The following is a 4,487-nucleotide window of genomic DNA, read 5'->3' as shown; positions in this document are numbered from 1 at the left end:
GGGGCTGTCTGTGGCGCCTGGTGGATGGTCGATGAAGTTGTCATAGAGGTTTTTGATCATGAGGTGAAAAGAGGCCCCAAGCTTGTCGCAGAGGTTTTGGGATGGGGTGATGTCTGTGGCTTCGCTGCATGAGTTGGTGAATTCTTGAATGACTCTGAAAAGTTACTTGGAATTGGTGAAGTTGGCCAGGATTTTGTTGTGGATGAACTTCCTCTTGGTGGCTCTGATCTGGTTGTGGTAGTTCGTCATGGCGTCCTTGTACGTGGTGTGGTTTTCGGTTGTCATGGTGTTTTTCCAGTTCTTCTCCATCATCTTCAGGTGCGTCTGGCTTTTTGGAGAGTGGTGGTGAACCAGGCGTCTTTCCTGGGGCTTCGTCTGTTGGGGTTGTGCAGCGAGGCAAGCTCGTCTGCGCAGTTGGAGATCCAGGTGTGAAGTTGTCCGGCTGCGTCGTTTGCGTCGGGTGCCCTGGTGTGGCTGTCTCGGGCTAGGGTGGAGTTAATTTACTCATCGGTACCCTTACTCCAGTTCCTTCGTGGTGGGCGTGGAGCTGGTTTAGGTGCCTTGGGTTTGTTGATGGCGAAGTGTACGCAGTGGTGGTCGGCCCATGGCGGTGCATTGTGTGGCTGAATTGGACACTGTTTCTTGTCGCGAAGATGGGGTCGAGGGTGTGTCTTGCTCTGTTGGTCGGTGTGTTGACCAGTTGTTTATTTCTGATGCTGGCGAGGTGGTCACGAAGGATAGTGGAGTTGGGGTCGCTGGGGTTGTCGAGGTGGAAGTTTAGGTCTCCAATGAGTTTAATTCTCAAATTAAATGTGCCATAGCATGGAACCATCAATGGACCTTCTTTCTCAGTGATCATATGCCATTGATTCAGCCAAATACATATGTGGAGACCCACATTTATGGTCATATAATGACCTGGCATATCTTCAGGTGGTTCTTCTTCTCCCTCCCTAACAGGTATCCTCACTTCTCTTGTTACTAGATTTCGTATTACCGTAACAAGTTTCATTTTCCAATAATGACTTCAGGAAACACAAGTAAATTTAGTTTCAAACCAGGAAATAATCGTCTACCCATAATTCTCATCCTGTTTCAACAACGAACGACAGCTGGACACTCTATAACGTAGTCAAACAATAACAGCATGGCTCAACATCAACCGAACAATCTCAGCATGGCACACTGTGACGTAGGTCTCACTCCTTGCAGCTGCTCACTCTCCTTTACAATTTCCATTAAAAGCACTCTTCTCAGTTCAATCACACAAGAAAAGGCTCTGAGTAACACTTTCCAACCTACTCTGACACAATCTTGGATGAAACCTCGACTAGTGGAGAATCACCCAGATTAGTACATCTTTTCTCTACACAAAGGATCCACTACACCAACCACACATCACACTCATGCAAAGATAAATGCCCCTATCTCAATTGTTAAACAACAAATACGTAGGGTAGCACTCCAGCTGCTTATGAACTTAATCGTGTTTACTTAAATCATGTCAATTTACATATTGCGTGCTAACCGGCAACGTGCTCAGCCCGTAAAGCACAACATTTACTGAACAATATTCGTATGGGACCTTCTACGACCCAACCTGTAGCACAGCTTTTTGAATGCGCATTTGCACCCATTTGTAATCCATTTAATTATTTATGTCTTCATTTTCCTCATGTTTATCCAATTCTTCTAGCTATTTTCACATTCGTCCCAACTTTCCATCCACATGCTCAGAAAAGCTATTTTCAAGGTTTCTAATGTTCCTGTGGGGCCATCCGAACCTCTCCCAAGAACACGAGCAGTGCCAAATCCATATAAAAGCTGTTTATTATATCCCAATGCATTTCAGACCTCCACTGGTCTTTCGTCGGGGGAAAACTGAAAACAAATGATTGAACATACATTACTTAACCGCACACTAATAATAAACGCCATCTCATACATTTCAGAATTTTGTTTGTAACTGTCCCTGTTCACATACGCCCGCAATTTATTCAATACAAACTTGCATTTGCTAACCGCTTCTCGCTCATTGAAAGGTCAACATCCTCCACCCTCTTACTCCTGATGACTGTAAAAGTGCTCTTAATACACAACAGTGTCTCACGACAAGCCCCACAAAGATTAGCAAAGTATTAAAATATAGTGTCTTCTACACTATTTAATATCATCCTGGGATCTTAGGCTACGTGAAGCCAGATAACAACTTCAACTTCTCTGCATTAAACACACCACTCACTCAACAACTTAAAAACATTACTACATCACACCACTCAATCTCCACAAAACACTGCAAGCTAGACATAAGCAATTGCAACATGCACCCTATTGATACTTATTCCTCCACTGATTCAAGTGTCTCCTGAACTGCATGAACTACAACGGTTCTTCGAAGCAACACATGGGATTTAGGGACTCGGGCTGGGTTTGGACAAATTAAAAATGTGCTACTCTACCTCCCTTTGCTTCAGTAACCAATAGTCCGACGTGCTATCATCTTATGAGCGCACAGAAAGCGGTTACCATTTCTCATTTAATGGATCTTTCTGGTTGACTGAGAACCAAAAGTGCGACCGCATTCAAATAAAAAATGTAGTACTCGTGTAGCCCATTTGGCCACACAATAAAGACCAGGAATCACTACTAAAGTTGAATGGTTTTATTACTCAGTAATAGTCAATCCAGTGAATAGACAGAATAAGAATGTATTATGAACATGAAGCATTACAAGTAGTATATTATTGTGCCAATGAGGATTCTGGCTAGAGAAGAGAATGCCGATTAAGTTGCTGTTAGATAATCCAGATACATTAGTATGACTCAGTGTTCCACTGAGAAACTATGTTCCTCATTCCTAAACATGAATTGTTTATAAGGAGTTTAACCTAAGTCTTAAATCTGTCAGTGAAAGGATCCTAAGGGAAAAGGCTAGCTGGGAGTTTAGAAATGCATGAAGTTGTCAGCATAGAGATGATTTCAGTAGAAATCCTTTAAAAGTGGTTAGTGTATAGCTGTACACTCTCATGAATAGGGCAAGAGACGTCTGTTCCTCTCAAGGTCCAAAGGGATCTGCTCTAAACTCTGACAGTGCATGCATTAATTAAAACACACAAAACTCTCATCATAGACCATATCTTGCACCACCCTCCAAGAACCAATGGTGTTGAACTTCTCAGTGTGTGATAGCAACATTTCCAGATTTTCTAATCCCACAAAACCTGGACACTCACAACCACCTTGAGTATCCCACCATTCCTGATATAAGATGAATAGGAAACTTCTTCAGCTCGTTTACTCTTCACATCTCTGCCAAGGTTTTCTCTTCCAGGCCTCTCTATCACTCAATCAATCAATCAAACATTTTTTAAAATGCACTACTCACCCGTGAAGGTATCAAGGGGCTGATGGGGGGGGGTGCTGCTACTACTCGAACAGCCAGGTCTTGAGAAGTCTCCTGAAGGTCAGCAGGTCCTGGGTCTGTTACAGGTGGATGGGGAGGGTGTTCCATGTCTTGGTGGCGAGGTGGGAGAAAGATCTGCCACCGGTGGTCGTTCGGTGGATGCTTGGAACAGCGGCGTAGGGCGATGTCAGCGGACCGGAGCTGGCAGTTCGGGGTGTAGAAGGTGAGTCGTTTGTTGAGGTATATTGGTCCGGCGTTATGGAGTGCTTTCTGAGCGTGGGTGAGGAGCTTGAAGGTGATCCTCTTGTTGATGGGGAGCCAGTGCAGGTCTCTCAGGTGTGCAGTGATGTGGCTGTGGCAGGGGATGTCGAGGATGAGGCGTGCGGAGGTGTTCTGTATATGTTGAAGTCTTTTCCGTTGTTTGGCCATGGTTCCCGTATAGAGGGCGTTGCCGTAGTCCAGCCTGCTGCTGACGAGGGCCTGGGTGACCGTCCTTCTGGTTCCGGTGGGGATCCATCTGTAGATCTTGCGAAGCATGCGGATGGTGTTGAAGCAGGAGGAGGAGACTGCATTGACTTGCTGGGTCATTGAAAGTGATGAGTCTAGTGAGGTAATAGAAATTTTCACGTAGCTAATGTGTCCCCCACTCGCACCCTATCCATGCACCCATGTTCCTTGTATGTCGTGTAACTTCTGTTTCGTACATGCTAGAAAGACGCAAATACATTTGCGTCCATCCTTAACATGTCAGCTATCGAGTCATGCAAAGAAATCCCATTAATTAGGCTTCTATGCATATGGTGCCAACGTCTTTACATGGTGCACTTTTGAATCTCGCACACGTTTTCTCCATGTTTCCTGGCCCAGTCGAGCTAGGCCCTTAAACGAGGCCCCCGAGCCTCATCTCTCCTGTCTCCGAAAGCTGTACGCATCCCTGACCTCTGCCTTACTTCCTACCAGCGCAGCGGTGCCCGGCTCGGCCTGGACTGCCTGCCAAAATCATGTTTTGCCTACAGTTATCTGCTCAGCCTCCTCGAAAACACATTCCAGTCTAGTGAAATAGGTAAACATCATCCCGGCTGCA

This window comes from Lissotriton vulgaris, chromosome 3_2 (assembly GCF_964263255.1).
Source record: "Lissotriton vulgaris chromosome 3_2, aLisVul1.2, whole genome shotgun sequence".
In the NCBI taxonomy this organism is placed as follows: domain Eukaryota; kingdom Metazoa; phylum Chordata; class Amphibia; order Caudata; family Salamandridae; genus Lissotriton; species Lissotriton vulgaris.
The sequence above is the reverse complement of the archived record's forward strand: the minus strand, read 5'-3'. Positions refer to the sequence as shown.